This window comes from Condylura cristata, unplaced genomic scaffold, assembly GCF_000260355.1.
Source record: "Condylura cristata isolate star-nosed mole 26May11 unplaced genomic scaffold, ConCri1.0 scaffold00031, whole genome shotgun sequence".
NCBI classification, from domain to species: Eukaryota; Metazoa; Chordata; class Mammalia; order Eulipotyphla; family Talpidae; genus Condylura; species Condylura cristata.
The window spans coordinates 22,625,126-22,649,200 of NW_004567132.1; positions in this window are offsets into that span (position 1 = coordinate 22,625,126).

The following is a 24,075-nucleotide window of genomic DNA, read 5'->3' on the forward strand; positions in this document are numbered from 1 at the left end:
CTCACCGCCCCTGAGCCTCTGGCCTGTACCCCAGTTCTGTATGCACAAATAAATAAATCTTTAAAAAAAAAAATTCGTGAATTTGTATTTTTTGGTTGGATTCCTGGAAAGGAAATTCTGGCCATATGGCAATTCCATTTCTAGACTTTTGAGAAACTTCCATACTAATAACCTTCTTCATAAATAAATTTTGGCAGAAGTTTTTTTTTAATGCCCTTTTAAATTAATGTCCCTCTTTATTGTTACTTAATCTTTTTCTTTGTAGCAAAATTTTCTTACAACCAATTTCTTAAGTGGTAGAAGATGCAGCAAAATATTTGTGGTGAACCTACCAGTCATGGTGTTTAAAAATATTTAGCATGCATTTAGTTGTCAGAAAAAGACCAAAATGAGTTTGTGTCATAAGTTGGGTGAAGTAGTAATTTCTGGTGTAGTAATTTCAGCTTAGTAACTCAAATATTTAATTATTGCCTTTATAGTCAATATTTTTCTCTCAAAGTACCAGTGATAGTTCAGTAGAATGGTCATTTATCAGGGCTTATGATAAAAGAGATAATTGACTCACCCTGGAAAGAGGGTCACTGGCCCCAAAATAGGTTCCAACATGTGACTCCATGGCATTTTTTCAGCTAAATAACATAATAGTTTGCTAGTATCTTTAGTATAAAAAAAAAAGTACAAGATTGCAGGAATTTCTTTGTTTCTTACTCCAGACAATATAATGTCAAATGTTAAAGAATAACAAGATTGAATGAGAAATTCTCTGTATGTATATCATCTACCTTATTTCTTTTTTGCTTAAAAAGTTTAGACCTGCTAAAACCTCACAGATTGTTTCCAGAGCAAGAATGATCCTTCTGGGAATAAGAAAGAAATGAGGGATTTATTATAATTTACATACTACTTTTATAATTGTTATGAGAATGAGTACTTTTATTCAGTCAAATGTGATTTAGTTCAAGAACCCTTATTGTAGTTAGTGTCTGGTAAAGCAAATCTCAATAATTGACTACCCTATCTCACTGCTCCTCCCAACTAAATCTTCAATTTAAAGTTTTCTAAAGGTCTGAGGATGCTTGTTATACAAAAAAAAATGAGAAGGTAATGTAGAAGCTGCTAATTAGTAACAAATGCATTATTTATGGATGGCTAAAATATTTATATAATCCTTAAACTAACAATGTTGTAGAATCAAATTTTAATTGGATATGCTCTCATTGTTTTTGAAAGGCAGTGAAGATTTTTTTAATAGTATACCTTTTCATAGAGAAATACATACATGCATCTCTGCTCAAATTTCTTTGCATAAGCATGGCCTTGATAATAAAGACAAATGAGCTATATGTTTGTGGAGTATGTGCCTTGATGTCACCATATAATAAGAGTTTAAGATTGTATTCAGTAGATTTTTATTAACTATTGGTGCCAGATTTTGAAAAAATCAACATTCCTTAGATGTATCTAACAAATACTACAGAATGACCTGGGCATAAAAATATTCAGCATGTTTCCCTCCATCAACAAGAATTCAGCTTGTAATTTTATAAAATATAAATTGATCCTACAAGCAATAAGAACAATACAGAATTCATTTAGACTTCTTGAAAAGAAATTGATGGTGAAACCCAGCCCACCCACGAAAGAAAGCAGAGTAGCCATCCCAAAATAAAGAACTCATTAATGCCTAGAACTAAACTTATCACTTGCATTAATTTGCAACCTTAAGATTACAAAAATAGAGAGGGCAGAATAAAAGAGGAGCAAAGTAAATGCATTTCATAAATTTTCTTTTCTTTTGTCATTAAGAATTCTTAGGAATCATCTTAGATTGAAATACATCATTGAATAAATGACCTACATCATTAAGAATTCTTAGAAATCATCTTAAATTGAAATACATCATTGAATAAATGACCTAGAACATTTAAAGCTTTATTTTATTTTGTTGTATCTTTATGTTTGAAAAGATTTTATTTTGAAATACCTTTTCTAAGGAGGAAATATACAATCGAAATTCAGTTATTCACTTTTAGAAAAGGTTTTTCATTGGTAACTTCAAATCAAATTAAATGATCTATGTAAATTACTAGCTTAGTTTTCTTAAATAATATCATATAATGCATTATATATAGTTGTGTTTTTAAAAATACATTCTACCTGGAATAATGCTATTTTTAGACTATTAGTTTACCTTATGCTTTCAGTTCTGTATTCTATGCTGTTCTACACAATTAAGACATTAATAACTGCGTGTCATTTCTGCACAACTAATAAATACTCATTTTGATCAAAAAGATGTTTATGTGTGTGTATGCCTGTGTAAGGACATTGAATTCCCGTTTTTCGAGTGTTGGGCATAGATTAGACTTCCGAGGATGATCCAATTTGCCCTCTTTGGCAAGTCCTATAAATCAAGATTGAAAACAATTGCTATAAAATGACCCTGCCTTGCAATTTTCTTTTCCCTGGTAAGAAAAGAATGTTGTAGATATTCACTATCTATGATAGTGAATTTTAGTTCAAAATTCCAATAAGCATAGTACATTTTCTTACATTTTCTTTCATAGCACAGGACAAATTATACAATAAGATATTAAAATATGCCAAAATAACTAATTTAACAAGAATATAGCAGATTACCTTTTCCAGTTACCTTGAAAATAGACTAAATCTGGTCTTTTTTCAGTACACTGAACTGTTCTAGTGTAGCACCTTTTCCCTTTGATTTGAAAGTTTGAAATGTATTTGGAAACATTATACTTTTGCTTTTTATTTCAGAGAGAGAAGAGATAACTCACTGAAATAATATCATTAAACCTGAACCACAATCAACAGTTTAAGGTAAGTATGTATGGATTAATTGTAGATTCTTACATGGGGTATAGTTGACCTGTTAAAACTGTTCATGCTGTTCTGTGTCATCCATAGAACATTCCTTTTCATTGACAACATTTCTTTTTTTTTTTTTTTTCATTGAATGGATGTACCACAATCATTTTTATATTTATCTTTGATGGGTATTTGAATGAATTCTTTGGGTATTAAAAAATAAGTGTGTTATGGCCCTCCCTGGTGGCACAGCAGATTAAAGCACAGCACTGAGAAGCTAAAGCCGCTTCCGCATGAGTTCGATTCCTGCCTGCCCCGGAGGTGACCACATGGTGTGGCTAACCTCTCCTAACCTGCCCGCTGCTCCCCTCAGCAGTGTACTTCGTTGATCTGCCTGTTCTGCTCACCACTCTGTCTCTGGTGAAGCCTCTCACTGCCCCTGAGCCTCTGGCCTGTACCCCAGTTCTGTATGCACAAATAAATAAATCTTTAAAAAAGAATAAATAAGTGTGTTATGAGCATTCATTTAGAAAGAAAATTTTGGGCTTAACCTGGTGGCTCAGCCAGTGGGAGTGCTGCACTGTGAGGCTAAGCCAAGCCTTGGCAGCTTCAGTGTGTTTGATCTCCACCCCAGAGGTGACTCACATAGGACAGTAGACCTCTCCTCTCTAGCCCTCTGCTCTCCTCAACAGTGTACTTTGTCAATCGGCCTGTTCTGTTCCCCACTCTGTTTCTGGTGAATCCTCTCACTGCCCCTGCACCTCTGGCCTGTACTGCCGTTCTGTATGTATAAATAAGTAAAATAAAAAAGAAAGGAAGAAGAAAAGAAAATGTTGTGTGGCTGCTGTAAATATTTACATGCCTCTCAGGTAAATACCTTAGAGGGTGGTAGCTTGGCCACAAGATAGCTGTGTTTTAGTTTCTAAAGAAATTATCATGAAATGTTACTTACAATAAAGAAAACCCTTAAGGTAGGATAACAGATGAATTTAAGCAAAGAAAAACAGCAACGGAAGTACATATTTTAGAATTATTTTATGAGAAACTCTAGAAAATATAAATATGATTATTTTTGTTAGAAAAAGTAGGTTTCCAGGGCTACTGATATATAAGGATGGATTGAGAATAAAATCAACAGAACTTTGGAGAGGTAGAAATATATTCTGACTATAGTTCTGGCTATAGAGATGAGTATTTGTGAGATGGTATAAAACAATACAAATAAAATGGGTAAAATTAGCTTTATAAAAATTTACAGATTAATGAATGTTGCCTTCGGATGTGTTTTTATTTCACTTTAGAACTTAGAACTATTGCAATATGCTTTCCCTCAATGATACCTAATCACTTAAATTTACTTTATAATTTCCTATGCTTTTTTTTAAGTAAGGCCATTAAAATATCCTATAAAATTTTATGGAATATTGTTTATATTTATGTAAATAATATTATAAATATTCCTAACATCATTATATTATATAAAATAAGAATAAGAGCAAATAAAATTTGCTCTTAAAATTAATTATGTTTGTGGGCCCTCCCTGGTAGCACAACCACTTAAAGTGCAACACTGCAAAGCTAGTCCTGAGGCTTCAAGGAGAGTTTGCTGCCCAGACAGGGAGCTGACCCACATGGCACAGCAGACCTCTCCTGCCTGGCCTCTGATCCCCTCATTAGTGTACTTTGTCACTCTTTCTGTTCTGCTCCCCACTCTGTCCCTAGTGAAGCCTCTCTCAACCCCTGCACTCTGGCCTGTACCCTGTATACATAAATAAATAAATATTTTTTAATTAAATGTTTATAAGTATAAAAATGTAGAACAAACCTAGTGTATAATTTTTTCCTTTTGGTGCCAGCACACCTAAATTGCAACAAAAATTATTTACAGTCCCAGATAAGTTCCCCCCCACCCAGGTTATCTGGTGCTTATTTATAGATGTCTATAATATACACATTTAAAATATAGTGTGAAGTGAAAGCTAAGGAAATTGTTTTATGAACTTCAAGAAATATATGTAACTATAAATAGGTTCAGATAACTGGAATTACTTGGATGGAATTTGGATTAGGCCAATAAGTATTCAAACATGATACCCAAAAAAAGAAAAAAAAAAAGGTAAAGATATGTTTCCTATTTATTTGGCTTTAATTTTAATGTGTTTGTTAATGTAACCATTTTTTATCACATTGAGGTAAACAATGAGCAAAACTTCATGAATTATCCACTGTACTATCAGTGGCATGGCAAGATGGGTACAGGAAGGCACACACATTGGGCAAAGTGCATCAAATTTTTTGCAGTTTGTTTTGGGAGTTTGTGTCAAATATAACATGTTAGTTGTGGCTATAGCCAAGCCTTGTAACTATGTTTAAACACATATTTCTATGTCATTTCCATTCATATAATTAATATTTGCAGTTTTATAGCTTCAGTTAAATGGAGTCTTACTTTACTGGATCTGTATTTTCAGTTAATTTGGTCTATAAAGAGTTTATGATTTTTGCCTACCTTTGACCTACTTCACCCACAGCATATGTTTTAAAGTGCTGTCAGTGTTTTCAAATTCATATTCCATACCCTCCCTGTGATGCAACCGGCCTCTGCACTGCAAGCTGGCCTCAGAGGATTCATTGTGCTTTCAGTCCTTCCGGGGAAGGGATCCACATGGCACTCAGATCTCTCCTGACCCACCTGTTGCTCCCCTCAGGAGTCTATTTTGTCTGTCTGCCTGTTCTGCTCCCCACTAGTCTCTAGTGAATCCTCTCACCGACCCTGAACCTCTGACTTGTCCTCCAGTTCAGTATGCATAAATAAATAAATCTTTAAAAAAAAGATTCATATTCCACTAATTGGTGACATGAGAAAGTTATGGGCTTTGAAGTACTGAATTTTGAATTTGGAGTTCAGGTCTGTCATTTTTGAAATCCTTTTGACAATGTCCAAATTTTGCAGGTTTTGCATCAGTTTCCTCATTTGCAAGTTAATTAAAAAAGTGTATTACAGATGCCTTACAGAATGATTTTATAGAATCAGTGAGATAATCCAGGTAAAATGCAGAGCAGGGTGTCTGAGATATAGTCATACTAAGGGTAACCACCATTACCACCACTGCTCTTAATTGTACATGACAGACTGAGATATAGAGATGTTTGAGCATGAGTGCTTCCTTGACCCAAATAATGTCTGTTGTCAAAGATAAGTTTGACTTTCAAAAGAAGGAATTGAAGAACTTCTAGTATATTTTGTTAAGTCTTTTCATTTCTTCTTTATTTTATTTTATTTTATTTTATTTTATTTTATTTTATTTGTTTATGATGTAGTACGGAGAGGAAAGACCTAGGAATGTAATTCAAACAAATTTTGGGATTGCACAGGGGGATAAGGTATTCATAATCTGGACCAGTGACTTTTGTTAAAAAAATGGTTTAGGGAGAATGTCTTCCATTCAGTATTTTGTCTGGGGAAAATTTGACTTGGCTCTTAATATAATAATCCTTTATGTGTATTGTTGTTAGCACATAAATCCATCTAAAGTGACTCAATTTTTTTAAAGGAAAAAAAAACCCTTTAAAATTTAGAAACAGCATTCATATCATAATTAAAATAAATGTTTGACAGTCTAATAATCAAATATTTTTTGATAGATTTTAGACCCTATATCCACATTATTCTTGCTAAAGGTATGTCCTGCAGTATAAAGCTTGAAAGAGGTAAACAAATAATGCTGCCAAAAAGCAATGCTTTTAAGGAAAACAAAAAGGGTAGTTTTACATACAAGAAATCAACAAGCCTGTGTAGACAGCACCATCTTTTGTAGAATCTTTGAAATCAGGTTTTGTTTTGTATTTTAATTGATACATAAGTATTCTCAGCCAAATTGTAATAAATGTGAAATCCCCAAGTCACTGTACTTTGTTTATTCTGCCCTGGTTAGTTAGGTTAATGGGAGTGTGGGATTAATGAGGCAAGTCTTAATGATTTTCTTCTCATATTCTCCCAGCCTCACATAACCACACAACCAAATATTAATATTACTAGCCCTGTTTCTCCATCTTGAAAATGCATGTCATTGATGATCAGGATCCTTATAAAGATAGTGCTATCTTTCTAACTCTATGTCTAAGAAAGAAAACAGTAATCACTCATTCAAAACATTTATGGATTTCCATTCCTATTAACAATGTATATCAGGTTTTATGTGGAAAATGAGAAGAAATACTGTAATACAGATTTAAAGTTACTTTACTACTCTGCAGTATATTTGTGTATTTATACATACAATGTTATACATATGCACACAAACTTGTATTTCTTACAACATACCATGGAAATATACTAATGATCATTATGTTTATATAAGAAAGCAAAACCTCATAATAAGGAAATACTTTCCACAAGTTTGGAGAAAGATTATAAAGGTGTCTGTATGATCAAGACAATTATTTGGAAAAGAATAATGCCACAAACTTGCCATTGATACTAATTTATCTATTTAAATACATTTATGTTGTTTTACTTTCAAGGACTAAAAGTGCCAAAAGATACTTTTTAAAACTTGATCGCTTTAACCTTTTCTGTTTAATCTACTTAGAATAATTTTGAGTAAAAAGATCTGAAGACAAGTTCAAAATCTCAGAACTACTTATTTTGGAAGCAGAACTTTATTTCAGGTTTACTAACATTATCTGTGCTTATTACTTAATCGTAAAGATTTGGTCTCATCCTCTCATACACTCTTGCTAGCAAAATCTATACTAATTCAGTAATAATAAAAAATCAGAAAAAAGTGGCAATTAGCAGCAGTTTATAGAAATATAGGTAGATGATATATGGGGAGGTTATTTTACTTTGAAGGAGAATTGTTGAAATTTCATAAATACTGAAGAAGTTGAGGGTCCAGTTAGGTTTTTGATAGGTAACTATGAACTGATCATACGAAAATTAAAGTATATGTGTTCTGCTCCCCACTCTGTCTCTGGTAAATCCTCTCGCCGCCCCTGAACTTCTGGCCTGCACCCCAGTTCTGTATGCATAAATAAATAAAATATTTATAAAAAAAGAACGAAATTAAGGCATATGGTTTCTGGTAGATGAGTAAATCTACAAACAGCCTGTGATTACAATCAGGAAAAACACTGCAGCAATTTATTTGTAGATATTAGGAAATAAATTAGAAATATTTTAAATTTGCTTAGGATGTTTTCATAAATGACCATATAGTGTAAAAATGTCTTTTATCCAGAAAAGGGGTAAATCTTGGGGCAGAAAATGAGAACTGAGGAAATGGATCTCGAAATAATTTGTGTAAATTAACTACAAATTGGAAATTAACAGTTCAAGTTCTCCCATAGTTTTTAGTTGTGAACACCGAACCTCCATAGGGTATCAGTTTAGTCAAGTGATATTCAATCTTCAGCAAAACCTTCAAAAAATAAACCTAATTATATTTACTAAATTAATTCACCAAATTAAATAGCAGACCTGTGTTTCTTGTCGAGGCAGAATCATACGCAAAACTTCTTTTCTCTCCTGTTTCAGGGACTCGACAGGGAATGCCAGAGCTAACCTGGTGTTGGAGGAGTCATTTACCAAGTGTCTCACAATATTTATTATAAGGAACAGAAACCCTGAGAAATAAAAGGAGAGTAAAGAGGAAGAGCGATAAGCATCTGCAGGAACATTTTCTGAAAGTGCGATTCAGAAATTATAAGTCTAGAGTTTGAAATATATCAATAAAGATGTTGAGACCTCATGCCATTCAAATTTGAGTTTGACAAAGAGACTAAATATTGGAAATAGCATTCAATAGATGTAGACTACTTAGGTTATTTCTTAAAATACACTGTCTTCTCACATCCCTATATTTCTCTCTTTTCTGATAAACCATACTTTTAGAATACATGTAAAATAAGCTTCTAAAAAAATCTATAAAACATTTTGGAACATCATGGGACTTTTTTAAACACAAAAAGGAACTATGAATTTTAAAGAAGAGAGTATGGTAAAGAAGGCCCCATTCACTTATATGAACACAGAAGCTATTTATAGAATCCGTGTTTCCCTAGAACATATTTTGGGCAACACAACCAACCCAGATATAAAGTCTTGTGATGAATGTTTTTAAGTATCTTATCGAACATAATATCTTGAACTTTAATAATATAATCATAATATTTTAGAAAATTATTTCCACTCCCCATCCTTCTCTTTAAAAAACAGTTGGGCTTCCTTGGTGGCCTAGGGGTTAAGTCTTAGTGCTATCATCACTAGGGCCGGAATTTGATCCCTGCCAGGGAGCTAACCCACGTGTGGCACAGAAGACATTTCGTATCCTGATCGCTGCTCTCCTTAGTAGTATTTCAGTAGATCCACCTGCTCTACTCCCCCTTCTGTCTTTGGTGAATCCTCTCAGCCTCACCTGCCCACACCTCTGGCCTATACCCCAGTTTTTCTATGCAAAAATAAATAAATAAATCTTTAAAAATAAGTAAGTAAAAATTAAACATAAAACAGTGGTCCTATTGTATGCCTGTAATATTACTTCCAGATGTGGTCTGAAATTCAATGTGTGGAATTAACTTGTATGTTTCTAAGTTATCAATTTAAAAACATTTAGTATGAATCAATCTTTTTTTTGAAAAATATTAGGAATTCCCCATTACTACTGAATGCTTTTCTCTAATTCTCACTGCAACTTTTATAGCCCTATACATACTGATGGGAAAGCATCAAAGTTCAATAGCCCAAAAGTCACAATTCAATCAGTGTAGTAAAACCAGAAAAGAATTAAACTATGACAACTAGACCATAAATGTGAGATTAACTCACTTTCACTCCAATATTTCAGGCATTAAATATTTTAGTAAGTGATTTTTCTTATAGACAATGCAGAAATGGATAATGAAAATTGTCTTATGAAACAGGGAACATTTATTCCCAGGCATGCATCGATTCTAGTCTTATGTCCTACTGAGGCTTTATGAACTTCTCTGAAATCATCATTACTGTCTGGAACTTTATGAATTCCAAGTTAGGAACTTAAGGGGAAAAAGTATTATCTTCTTTACAAAGTTTTTTTTTTTTCCTCCCTTGAATAACTGATAGATGGTTCTGGCAAGTTAACTCATTAATTTAGAGCGGATGCTTGTGAATCAGTGTTCCAAGAGTTCATCCAGTTAGCTGTGATGCTCCTCTGATCATGAACCTCACTGCTAACCTTGATCTCGTATACTGAATATTATAATTTAGGTAGCAAAAATGCTTTAACAAAGTGAGCCTTGAGAACTGAACTAAAAGTATGATGTCATGGACAAGCACGTAAGAGTTTTGCATGCAATGATGACCATGAGGAAAGGACCTCACTTCATACAGACAAATACATTAAAGATGAACAGGATGCTGATGACTTAGAAAGTACTTAACCTTTGATTCCTTCTCCAAAGTAGAAATACCATGTACATTTTAGTTCCGGGTAACTTATAATATATAGCAACTTAGAAAATTAGAGAAAAGAATCTATAAATTCAGAACTATTGCCCAGTCAGTACAGAACTAGGAAGAATATATTTGAGAGGAAGGTTTAGTATTAGATCTCTTGTAAAGCAGAAGTGTTTATTTCCTCAACTAAATTTTATATTCTTAGTTATAAATATATTTTATAAACTGGTTATAATTTATAATGATTATCATTATATATGTTAAGTATGTGTACATATCCACTTAAGAATTTTTTTTGTAAATCATTATTTTGAAATAATTTGAAAACCCATTTTCAAGGGACAATTTATGTTAAGGTTTAAAATATGAAAACTGTATATATAGTTTTATACTATATACTATACATGCACACATTCATCTATGCAATGTTTCTGATTCTGGATCCAATTTTATAGCTTAACCCATTAATTTGAAATCTGCTTAAAGTATGGGAATGATATGAAACTAACTGCATGATAATTAACTATATAAAGTCAGTTGAATAAATGAATGTTCAAATACATGGAACATATAGTCGCTTTGATCACATAGTTTTGTTTTATCCTTAATATCCAATGTTCCCTATACAGGCACATGGTAGTGATTGTATTGCATTGAAAGAGAATGTTTAAGAATGAGAAGTGGTGCTTTGAGTTTCTGCACTATTATTTCTTCTTTCCACTGTAGCATGTGGGAAATTATGTGGATGTAAAACTGGATAATTGCATTTGTGATCTCTGATTACCAGAGTCAGGACAAGGATGCTTTTTCAGTGAGGCCATATCTATAATGAAATCACTAATTGAATCTTCTACTCATACTGTTCTGCTTCAAGTATAAAAATACTTAAGATGTCTCTAACTATAATTACAGAGTCAGAAATATCAAATATGGCAAAAGTATGAATATTATAAACAATTTGAAAACTATTGTTCTCACATTGAATAATGAGGAACATTTCTTTCTTTCTTTTTTCAAAGTCCTTTACTTGTTTAGCATTTATTGGTGATATTGCCTTCAACTTTTTTTTTTTTGACAAGCCAACCAACTATTGCTTTTTCCATAGACTGTCATACTTAGCCATATATATATATATATACATATACATATGCATATGTATACTCACATGCATATGCATATATATATACATATACGTGTGGGTGTGTGTTTCAGAAGCAGACAGTTGGGCAAGAAATGGAATGAAGGTGGTATTTATGGGAAGTGATTTTAGGAAGGACTAAAAGGACACAGGGAAAATATGTCAGAAAGGGAAGATAATACAGAACATGATCTGTTCAGCAGTTAAAACTGTGAACAATACTTGCATTTAATTCTACAGGAGAACCTTTAAGAAGCCAGGTAAAACACATCTCAAGAGTAATCAACCAAGAAATCGGCAAGCAAGCATATTTATCTGGAATTCCTGTTCATTGATAACATCTATGGCATTAATTTTTCACCAACTGAGGTTTGTATATACAGAGCAAATTCTCCTAACATCAGAAAATAGCACCTTGGGTAAAGAAGCAGCTGAGGTATTGAGTGCTTGAGATAGAAAGTGAGCAAAGTATATGTCCACCATCTGTGTAGCCAAGGGTAAGCTCAAAGGAAATGGAGTGAGTTTATCAGCTGTGTGTGCAGCAACCATCCTCATTGCCTTCTTTGAACACATTCCTTCAATCTCCTATTTCTCAGAGGTACTCAATTTCTGCAAATTTAACTTTCTTTACCTCATTTCTACTTCCTTAACTATCAGTTATCCCTAACAGCTACAGGATAAGAAGACATACAGAAATTCAGTGAACATTGGAATTTTCTCCACAATATATTCTCTTTAAGGAGGTCATGCAGCTAAAGTTAGAAATCACATTATATTTTTGGTGCAGAGTCTTACTTAGCAAAGTGGAGTTGACTAATGGACAGGACACTAAAGAATAGGAATGGAAATATGTGGAGTACTCCATCAAGATCATAGCCAAGAAGCTTATAGATGCAAAATATTGAATTACATATGCATTGTATGCTGACAATTCAAAATTGTTGCTCTCTTTTAAGGAACTTTTTTATGTGCTCTGGTTATGACTCTCAAATTCCCTTCCTAATACTCCCTTCCCCTAGCTTACTGCACTAGAGGCCAACCAGCTACCTTTTATATCAATCTTGTAAAAATGCTTCTGCTTCTGTACATGCTTCTTTACTCTACCTGGAACTCATTTTACAAGAACTTTGTAAGATTCCTTCCAGTTTGTGAACATATTCAGAATACTGCACCAAAATATCACCTCTTCTGAGAAATCTTTTTTCGTTCTATCATAAAAAAATAGTACCACTACCTGACTCTATCCATAATAGGGAAATTTATTTTGCTCTTGAGCAAACACACCAAAGTTACTTATTTTTACTTTTTATTATCTGCTGCATCCATTTGAATGTAATCTATTTCCTAGGACGAATATTGTCTGTGTTTGCTGCTATATGCTTAGTATCTAATACTTTACAATAGCTTGAACATGGATACTCAATAAAGGATTGTTAAATAAAAAGCATGGCATTTCCTGATAGATTCCTTAATTGTTCATATTACTGTATACAATACTGTATTTAGTATCCATATAGAGATCTTCACTTAATTTAGTTTTAACCCTAAGGCATAACAGATTCCAGCATTTGCATTTGCTCAGTGTTGAATATATTGGGTAAGACCTTAAAAATGAATAGAATGAGGATACTAAACAGTTGAGATCAATATGTTGACAACTTATTGGAATCAAGCTTTAGATACTTCTTGTGATGAAGTTCCACTTTTTTCAATTGGGATATCCTATCCAGCTGATATAATATGACAGAATGGTTTCATTGGTCATACAGGACCTGTTGATTTGGGGGATGGTTCTAAGTAGTTTTGTGTTTTACTGTTCATGAGTTACTTCTTACTATATTAAAAATAAATGCATGCAGTCACAATAAAAATCCCAGCAAGATATTTTGAATATCAAAGTTATTCTAAAGTTTGTATGGAGACAAACTTGAATAACCAACATAAAAATAGAGAAAGACAAAATTTCAGGACTGATGCTCCTTATCATCTAAATATTTACGCTAAAACATTGTGTAGATGAAAGAATAAGCAAAACCAAGAACCCAGAAATACACCAATATAAACATAATCAACATATCTTTGAGAAGAGAACAGAGGTAATAAAATGGAGCAAAGACAGTCTGTCAACATTTGGTGCTGGAAGAACTGGATATCCACATGCCCAAACTAATGAATCTATATTTAGACTTTTCACTGGTAAGAAAAGTTAACTCAAAAGGATGACAGACCTAAATGTAAAATGCAAAAGTACAAATTCCTAGAAGGTCACATAAGAGAAAGCCTTGATAATATTGAGTATGATAATGATTTTTTAAAATAAAACACCAAAGGAATGATCCATGACAGGAAGTATTCATTAGCTGACTCTTGTTAGCTAAATCTTCTGCACTGTGAAATATAATGCAATGACAATGCTCAGACAAGTCATATGCTGGGAGAATATATTTGCAAAAAGATACCTTCAATAAAATACTATTATCTAAAATATGTAAGAACTCTTTTAACTATAATATCCACACCAACTCCGTAGATAGAATATCTTATCTCAATATACAGACTATTTGTATAGTTCCCCAACTGATCTTATTTCCAGGTGAAGAAAATCTGTACATATATCAGCCTTCTTTGGTAATTAATAGAAAGAGAAGTGTTTAACCCAAGTATATGAAGGTGAAGAGAAGTTAAAATCCAGGCACAATGTGGGGGTTTTACACATCACTGATCCTGCTGTATTTCACCTCCAGCAATGTTGATTCTGTTTTCCTTCCAATATTTTCTAAGCACTGGGCAGCAAATATCACCCAACAATTTTGAACTTTTAAGTTTTGGAGAATAAACTACCTCGCTTTCATTTTTCGTTCCTTTACTTATTTAAGCCTCGATTTATAAAAGATCAAAATGGCAGAACTAACTACTTGCTTAATGAACAATAAATTTATACAAGTTGGTATGGAGCAGGAAAAGTAGTCAATATTTATTTCCTATTTTTTATGCTTTTCTCAATCTCAGTATTCTCAGTATTTCTTTTTTTCTTTTCTAAAAATGACTCAGTGTGCTCAGGTGTCTGCCTAACTGGATTTCCTAAATCTGTTTCCTATATTCCACAAGCAAATGTACATTCCTAAAGTTAGCCCTCCTTCCAAAATTACACATTTTAGTTCAAATTTCAGTAATTTTTTCAGAAAACAATATTTTTTAAAAATCAACTTTTTAAGTGCTAACATCTCAACAATTAATGTATGACTGTTGAGGAATATCTATGTTTCTAAAATAAAAATCATTACTATATATAATACCCATTGTAATGGTAGATAAAATTGGAAAGCAATGGGTATTCTAGAAATATGTTAAAGAAAATAATACTTACATATTTTCAAGAACAATGCAAGTGCACATAAATTTATCATTTAGTAGTTTATGATTTTTAAATTAAAAAATGTTATTGTCCAAAAATAGCTAGATTTGAACACAATAGTTTAATGTTCAGTTATGTAAAAATATGTAGAATTATGCATCAGTTAACAATCATATTCATTAATACTTCATGCAGTCTAATTAAAAATTTGCATTTCACCTTCATTATAAAATAATTAATAAATTTATTATAAATATTAAGCTGCATTTACAGCTTATATGAAATCCAGAGGACCTATAATTCACTAGTAATAGTTAACATATTCTATAATAATATAGATTATTTTTCATACTGATACTATATTCACTTCCCAAGTTTTATGTCAGAAAATAAATATTTTAATTGGTAGAATAGAGTAAAACTTTATTTTGCAAGAAAGATGTAATAGAAGCATCATCTAAGACAGACTACACACACATATATATCCATAAAGCTTTAGCATTTTTCCATATATACATACATATATTTACACCCATATGTATATGTATATATATACATATATATGTGTATACACACATGGAAATGATTATAACAAAGCAAGAACATACTCAATGCTACTTATAACCAGTGTATTAATAGTTTATTTAATATCATTGTCATTTACATCCCACCATTGTTTACAATTGGAAAATAGTCTAACATCTGGTGATGCCATATTTGATTTTGCCACAAAACAATGACCAGAGGTTTTCCTTAGAATTAGAATTAGGTTAATTTGTGATATTCTACAATATAGATGCACTGGGATTCTCTGGGATTCAACTGCCAAAGAGGGGTTGATGAACCAAATGATAAGCTAATGTTTAGGGTTTGGGGATTTTTGTTGTAGTTGTGTTATATCCTTATCATTAGATATACTCAATTATGTTTGCTTTAACTAGTCACATCTGACTAGCCCAATTGTCTGATCAAGTGGCCAAGTGCTGTCATATTAGATAATACTATAACTATAGCTACACAAACAATGGAACAGCAGTGAGGATGATATTATATATTTTCTAATTTGACGGCTACAATTCTAGTTATTGTTTTTAGCTGTATTTATTTGATTAGATATAAATTTAGACACTTTCTTTCACTCATGTACTCATCCTTTATATTGTTTACTAGGTAGTTTTACTTCTCAGATCTCTTACTAATTCTGTATTAGAACTCACATTTTTCATATTAATTTTAAAGATTTTTTAAATAAATGAGGATGTTTTGACACATTTCTTTAAATAATGTTTCATTGAAATATATCCATTCTCATTTATTTATACAATGTATAGGGTGTCTATCAGATTCAATCATAAAGAAGAATAATTGTGACAGAATTTTATAACCAGAAAATGCAAATATTTAGTATCGCTCTAATTTTATTAAGGTGTTTAATGTTATAAATGAGTTTAACTATGTTACTGATTTTTTGTCTGCTGTAAGTGTCCAATTGTGATAGGGGATTGTTGAATTTTCCTCCTTAGGTTGTAGACTAATCTATTTCTCTTAGCAGTTCTGGAAGTTTTTGTCCCATGGATTTTGTTGCTGTATTGGCAATAGTGTAGACAGCTTGATACAATGGACATGATGATTTAGCCAGTGCAGACCTTGGACCCTACCTTGGGATTTTGTGAAGGTGCCCCTTCATACTTGTTGGAAGTTAATAGGAACACCAGCAGATTTACTGAAAAGTACAATTTCTAAGATCCCTGAGGATGGTCCAAATGAGCACCAGGTGTACCCTAATTAGGCTGATATTTGTAGCCATTGCATACTGGAACCGCATACAGAATAGTCCAACAACATTTTAATTAGCTGCATTTTTTTTTTTTTACTTTTTTCCCAAGATTGTCATAGAGTTTGCAGTATACATGTATAACTAATCTAAGTCTAATTTTAAATAACACTACACATATCTATGACAATTTGATTATTTGGTAATAACAAAATAATCCTAACTTCTACCTCTTATTTCTTGTGTTACTGCTGTCATTCATTTCATTTATCCATAGAATATGTATGTATATTGGTTCTCTAAAATATGTATTATATGTAATATACATAAGCATACATGATGAAATTCATTTTAATTATTTATTCATTAAAGTTTCTGTTGTATATTATTTTTCCTCTCTAAAGAACTTTCAACACTTCTTGTAAGACAGATCTACTGGCAACAAATTCCTTCGTTTTGTTTTGTTCTTTTTTTTTTTTTTTGGTCTGATAAAGTCTTTACTTCTTCATTTTTGAATGATAGTTTCACATGGTACAGCCTTCTAAGGTGATGATTTCTGAAGAAAACTCAAATGCAATTGTTGCATTCCTGCCTGGTGTTCCATAAAAATACTGAATCTTTGATTTTGCATTTTATATCTATTCGGTGATATTATCTGACATGATTTTATATACTTCTGCTATCTTTTCCCTCTTTCTTTTCCTTTCCATTATGTATACGTTACACATTTTGTATTTGTCATACAGCCTTTGGACATCTGTTCCGTTGTTCTTTTTTATAGCCTTTGTTCACTTTATTTTTTTATTGTTCTATGTCCCTTTGCTATATACTCTAGTTCAGGGATTCTTTCCTTCCCCATTCCAGCCCAGTCCCCCTCCAGCACTAAAAGCCTATCTATCAAAGACCACTTCACAGTTGTTTTAAATTCCGGGTGTCTTCCGAGTCTCTTTCTGATCTTCCTGTCTCTTCTGAGTGTTTCACCTTTTGGTATGCTATGCTTTAGATTTATACTTTCCCCTTGACAGCGGGGCATGGTATACTGGGTTAAAGCAAGTGCTGTAAATCAGTCTGAATATTAATGTGGTAGTTGGTGTGGAGGAGGGGTGTTCTGAAGCCCTCTGGTTAAGTCTCAGCCTTTTTAGAAAGTGTGCATCTCTGCACTGTGAACTTCACAAGTGTTTCTTCGTCTATGAGACAGGAACAGGATGGTTATTGTGGGCTGGATTTTGGTATGTCCCTTTAAATGAAGTTAATTAGGTCCCACTAACACATCAGCAGTTTCTACTTTTGCTGATTAGTTTCCCCTGAGGACAGGCCTTGTTGAGAAGGGCATAATGCTCCCTAGACTCCCTAGTCTCTCGAGATGCTTCCTTTTTCCTTCCCTCCCAAAAACTGAGGTGATATGTATGAGATTTTTACCAAAACAGTTCTGTTGATCTTCAGGTAAATTACACAGAATTGTGGAGCTATCCTGGAATTTTTGCTCTCAGAGTTGTCAACACTAAATTGCAGACAATGGTCAGTTACAGTTCAGGATTTTCCACCCAGAATGAATTCCCTGAGGTTTCAGCCTGTTCAGGTAAGCCAGTTCCGTGAATTCTTTCTGTTTAACTCTCTGTCTAGTTGACTCAGTAAGACCGTGTTTTTCCCTTCTCTCAAGCAATTGAAAACAGTTGACTTTTCACTCTCTCTAGCTATTTACTTGTTATTAGAATGAATTGACAACTTCCCAGATTCTTAATTGAGAAAATAGTTAACACAGTTTTACAGAAAGTCCCCATGTATTTTACCAGTTTCATCTATGGGAACCTGTAACATGTTATATTATTAATCCCAATCTATATTAGATTTCACCAGTTTTTACTTACTGTTATTTTATTGATCTTTACCCTGTCCAGGATAAATATTACATTTATTTATCATGTCTCCATAGGTTCCTCTAGACTGTAAGTTTGCAAAATGTTCTATTTTTGAAAAAATTTTGAAAATTTTTGAAAATTTTGAGAAGTCCTTGTCAGTTAACTTGTGGTTTTTTTCTAATTGGAATTTCGGGCAGTCATACAGGGGAAATGTGTGGGAACACCCGCAAGGAGGCAGTATGCCATCCTTGCCACTACATATTAGGCATACATACTCTCTCTCTGTTTCTCTGCATTTTTTTTAAATTTAAGGTTTAGTTATTTGTGCATGCAAGAACTGAGTGTAGGCCATGTGGGTCAGCTCCCTGGCTTGGGCTAGAATTTTGCAGCACTGCCAGTTGCTTCATAGTGCTGAGACTTAACCCCTGCAACACCAGAGAGGTCCTCTCCCTCTGTTTTATTATTAAAACTATTTATGTTTTTATTGAAGTACCATTGCTCTACATCCTTGTTAGTATTGTGGAAGTATAGGATGTTCCCCCTCAGGTTTAGTGACAGTTGCATTCTTGTTAAAGGGTAGGTAGAGAGGCAACCCAGAACCCCAAACCTACCCACTCTAAATAGGTTCTTCCAACCACATCAAGACAAAACATGGAAAGGAACTTTAATACAATTAGTAAACAATACAGAAAAGACAAAGAATAGAGTTTCTAAATAAAAAAGCCCAAGTTACACATCTTGTAGGTAAACAACCACCAGGAAGGGATTGGCCTAAAGCAAGATCCAAAAGCCCGCCACAATTCTAAAGCACCTTCCAGTAGGGACTCATAGAAAAGGGTCAGAAATAATCGGACAAGTCTGGAGGAAAGGTGCAAAATTAAAACCAAGATAACTGCTGCCATTGTTAACCTCCCTACAGGTCTCTCACCCACGTCACCATGTTGAAACATCAGTTTCAACCAGTCTAGTACCAAAATGCAAGCACTGTTCTTCAATGTCTCTCTCCTCCATCTACCTCCTTTAGGTCTCCTTCTGGCTCTCCATTCTGCTTCCACCCTTCTCCATTCTCCTCTCCAGCTTCTTCTTCCTGCTCAGCTCCACCCTCCTTTGGGGTGGAAGGGAATGTGGAACCTCCCCTTTTCCTGGGGACAACCACCCTGTTTCACTACCACCACAGAAGCACCCATAGCTGTCTACCATATTCCTTGTACTCACTCGCAATGCTGTTCTTACCTCTTCCCCTGTGGATGCCTCAATATTTTGGTCAGGTTTCAAGGGATTACTTTACCATTTCCTTTTCTGATCTTTTATTTGGCTTTTCTATTTTCCACATATAAGTAAAATTATCTGGTGTAATATTTATTGTCAAAGAATACATATTCTCAAGATGACACATCTTTAATAAAGTTTATTGTGGCTACCTGAGGAAGTTTATCAGATCTATCTCCTGGAAATGTACTTAGATTACTTCTCCTTTCTATACTGTCTTTGGAAGAAAGTCCCTAAGTATGCATAGTCCATGCATGAACAATAGGAAGTTATATTTTATCTCTTTAGAGTAGCTTATCTATATAAATTATTTTGAATATTCCTGCCCATAAGTTTTGTCAGGCTTTCTCAGCTTTTACTCATTTATGATCTTATACCAGTAGTCATGGACATTCATTTCATAACCAAGTAATTATTTATTTTGTGGCTAAATTCTTTTAATTTCATACACTGGCATCTCCTTTAATGGGATGCTGTGTTTTTTTGTTGTTTGTTTGTTTGTTTTGTTGTTTGTTTGTTTGTTGTCTTAGAGGGCCATGGAAAAAGACACTTGAAACAGACTGAAACAGATGTAGGTGAGAGAAATGTGAGGAGGTTAATTATGGTGGTGTTTATCTTGATTTGGTTCCTTCCATCCCACACATGCTGGGTCCTTCCTGCCCCTTTCCTGTTGGTCCCCACCAAGAGGTTTCTTGTACTTGTGGCAGGCTTTTGGGCTTCAGTTGGCCCCATGTTGAACAATCCTGTAGACTGGATATTTACCCATGAGGAAATGAGTAACTTCAGGTACTTGATTTGGAAAATATAATTTGTCTTTTTTTCATCTTCCCTTTATTACACCTAATTAAAGTTCTTTTCCATTAAAGGTCTTATAAACTGAATTAAAGTTCTTTTCCATTAAAGGTCTTATAAACTGGAGAGTGGCAGAAACTGTTTAGAGCAGGCAGATTTGAAGTTTCTGGGGTTCCACTCATCCTGCCCTGTAACAAACAGCTGAATACTATGTGAAATAATTTTATGACTTACATTGTTCTTTAATGAATCCCAAATACCCGAATTTAGAGGAATTGATGGTAAACTTTTTTTTCATTGCCCTAACTCAAAAGAAATCATTTATCAATAATCCTGATACTTCAATCAGCATAGCTACAAAACGTTAATCTTAGAAGAGCATATTTGCCCTTCATCATTTTATGTACATGGTGTAACAATTACTATGAAACAATTATGATAACCTGAGAGGAATAGATGTTCACCTATGAACCTTATGCCCAAACTTAAAGTCATGTCTCTCCCTCTCTACTTTTCCTTTTCTCATCTTCTGTGAATACTAGCATTTCAAATGCATTATATGGTTATAAGAATGTTGACTTTCAAAAGGTCAAATTTCTGTATTCATTGGGAGAATGTGATTTGCAGCTATCATTTAGACTAAGTTAATGATATAGTGTTTTAATTTGAAGTAAGTTAAGCTTTATATATTTTATCATTCTGATAATTAAGTTTTTTTGGTTTTTTTGTTTTGTTTTGTTTTGTTTTTAAGTAGAATTGGGTTAATAGAGTCAAGGTATACAACCACCAAAAAGGGGAACTGATCTTGTTTTGTGTATATTTCAATTTTATAGTCAAGGAAAAATCATTAGAATTTACACCATTATAGTCTCAGACTACTTCTCTCAGACCATGAAAATATGTATCATCCTCAAAAAAAAATCTGTTCAGATTATTCCAGCAAGCAAGACTCATATTCAGCAAATCTTTCCTGTACTAAGACCTATATATATTATTTTAATTTCTAAAATTCTCTTCTCTTTTAAATATCTGCTAGTATTAGATATGATTATGTCTTTGCATTTAAGAAACTTCACATCTTTACCTCATAAAAGTTTAAAAAAAAAACCTAGAAACTTGACAGTCATTAAATTATTAACAATATAAATAAAGGTTAGGTCTTGTTATGCAAACTTTTATTCTGACAAATGGAAATTGGAAAATGTATTTAAAAAAATGGATATGAAGTGAGCACATCAAGGTTTTTATTAGTTGAAAGGGTAAGTGAAAGGGACCCTATGGTGCTTTCCAGTAGAGAATCCAGAGTAAACAAGAGGATGTCATCAAATGATGTTTAGAAAATAATAGGCATGATTTAGAACATGAGCAGTGCACTGAAGTCAAACAGTGACTTTCAGGTTGTTAGATTGTCATAAGAACGGAATCTTTTTATGTAATGCTGTGTGCTTAGAAGAGAAGAGAATGCAGATAGAATGGGATATTACCAAAGCATCTTTCTTTATAATATTTATAGTATAAAATGGAACTAATCAAAATAACTTATCATGTAAGAACTATTTGCTGTGGATGTGATAAAAAAAAAAAGAAAGAAAATTTCATCACCTGTGCTTGTAAGCACTTCAGTTCTTGACCTTTTATTTTTCATTCTCTGCTCTTTCTACCTAGATTGTTTCCTAGTTCATGGCATAACTGCTGAGAATTCTCTCAATGGCTCTCTACAATTAACACAAATGAATGCTATCCTCTCTCCTCCATAATTTAATTCCTATGGCTTCCATTTCTGCCATGTGACATTTGAGATACAGTGAAATAATCTGTGTGACTTCCTAAGTTATCAATACTAAAATCCTTGAAATTCTCCTCTAGGGTTCTACAGATCTCTCCTCATTTTCCATTCGGTCTTGGGTAAATATTTTGCTGGAGAAGAAACACATTTGACTTACAATCCCAATTTCTAAAGACATTCTATTAAGAATACTTCTTTAAGCCTTCTATTTACCTAAGAATGTACAGTTTTTTCTTTTTCTTTTTCAAAAATGCTCTTAAAAATGCTCTTATAGTTGATAATAGTATTTATTCTGCCAATTTGCAATAAGATATGGGTATGACTACTAGATATGTAATATGTAAGTGTATGGGAAACTAATAATGACTAGTTAGTTTATTATAATCATTTAACACTATTGAACACTATTAGAAATGTGATGTAGCAATTGAATATGTTGGTTCTGAGCTTTCAGGAGAGTTCCTGGTTCAGTGCACAATTACAAAAGTTTTGAATATACTGATGGACCAATATGCATTTTAAGTTGTTTAACCATTATCAGTTGCCCCATCCAGAGTTCCTACCACAGTGCCAATATAGTTTAGTTATTCACTCTACTCCACAGACCCCATGGAACTCAGTGGAATTTGATGATCTGAGTTCCCAGGACAGTAATTCTGCAGTAAATTTCATATTTATCTATATTGTCCCAAATAGATGTTAGATCCCAGAATTAATAAAATCAGCTAATAGTAGTGCCATGAAAATAAAAAAAAAATGATTCAGGCATAGGTAATGACATAAATTGACCTAGTTGTGTCAATAGAGAAAAATTTTACTCCTTAGTCAGGGGAAAGACCCTGTCATTTGCCCCTCTGCATATGAAAATGTAGCAGACTCCGTTTCTGGTCATGAACCAGAGTATTTCTGTTCCATTTAAAACTTTTGTGTCTGGGTTTGTCTAAATCAGATAATAATGGAAGTCAAAAGTATTTATGTCATAAGAATAGGAAGAATATGAAGAATAAGAGAGTGCAATACAGAAAAAGCTAGGATATTAGATGAATATAACTTTCCACTATTGATCCAACTCTGAAGATATATGATTCATATATGTACAATTGAAATTATACAATTACAGGTGAGAGGTAAACTAAAATATTAATGTTTGAAAATTATTAATTTTTCTCTAAATATTATCTAACATGAAAATGACCTGAAATTTTGGTAGCATCTATGTTTATTATAGCAATAACACCTAAGTGCTCCAATACAAAAAGCATAAATACTTTTTGGGTTACTACATAGTGTATTACTTTCAGTACTTATGCTGTCAAATGTTACGACAACACTATAATATTATTCTAAGAAAGGCAAAATAAAATAAAACATGACACTAATAATGTTATATTTAATTCATGGTAATTTGATGTTCTTATTTTTTACGATCAGAATAAAATAGCCTGTGTAAGATAATACATTTGATTCATTTTACACTAAGTTTTCTTTATTATGAGACCTATAAAAGCATCAAATAATTACAGCAAACAATTTTGTTTGAACTTATGACTACAAATAACTTCTAAATTGAACTGTTAGGTCGAATAATTTCAGAAAATAGCAATAACAGTGGATGCCAAGTACTGTTAAACATCTCATGGGGGTGGATGAGATACCATTTTCTAGTGTTTGTCTTTAAAAGATCCCTGAAGATGTTTCATTAATTGGAAAGGTAGGGATCCATTTCATTTTTAATGGTTATTATTTTTCCCATTTGCTAATTCCTGTGCAATGCTATCATGTTGCCTACTCCAAAATGTGTTATAGTTTATAAAATAAACTTACACATTACATTA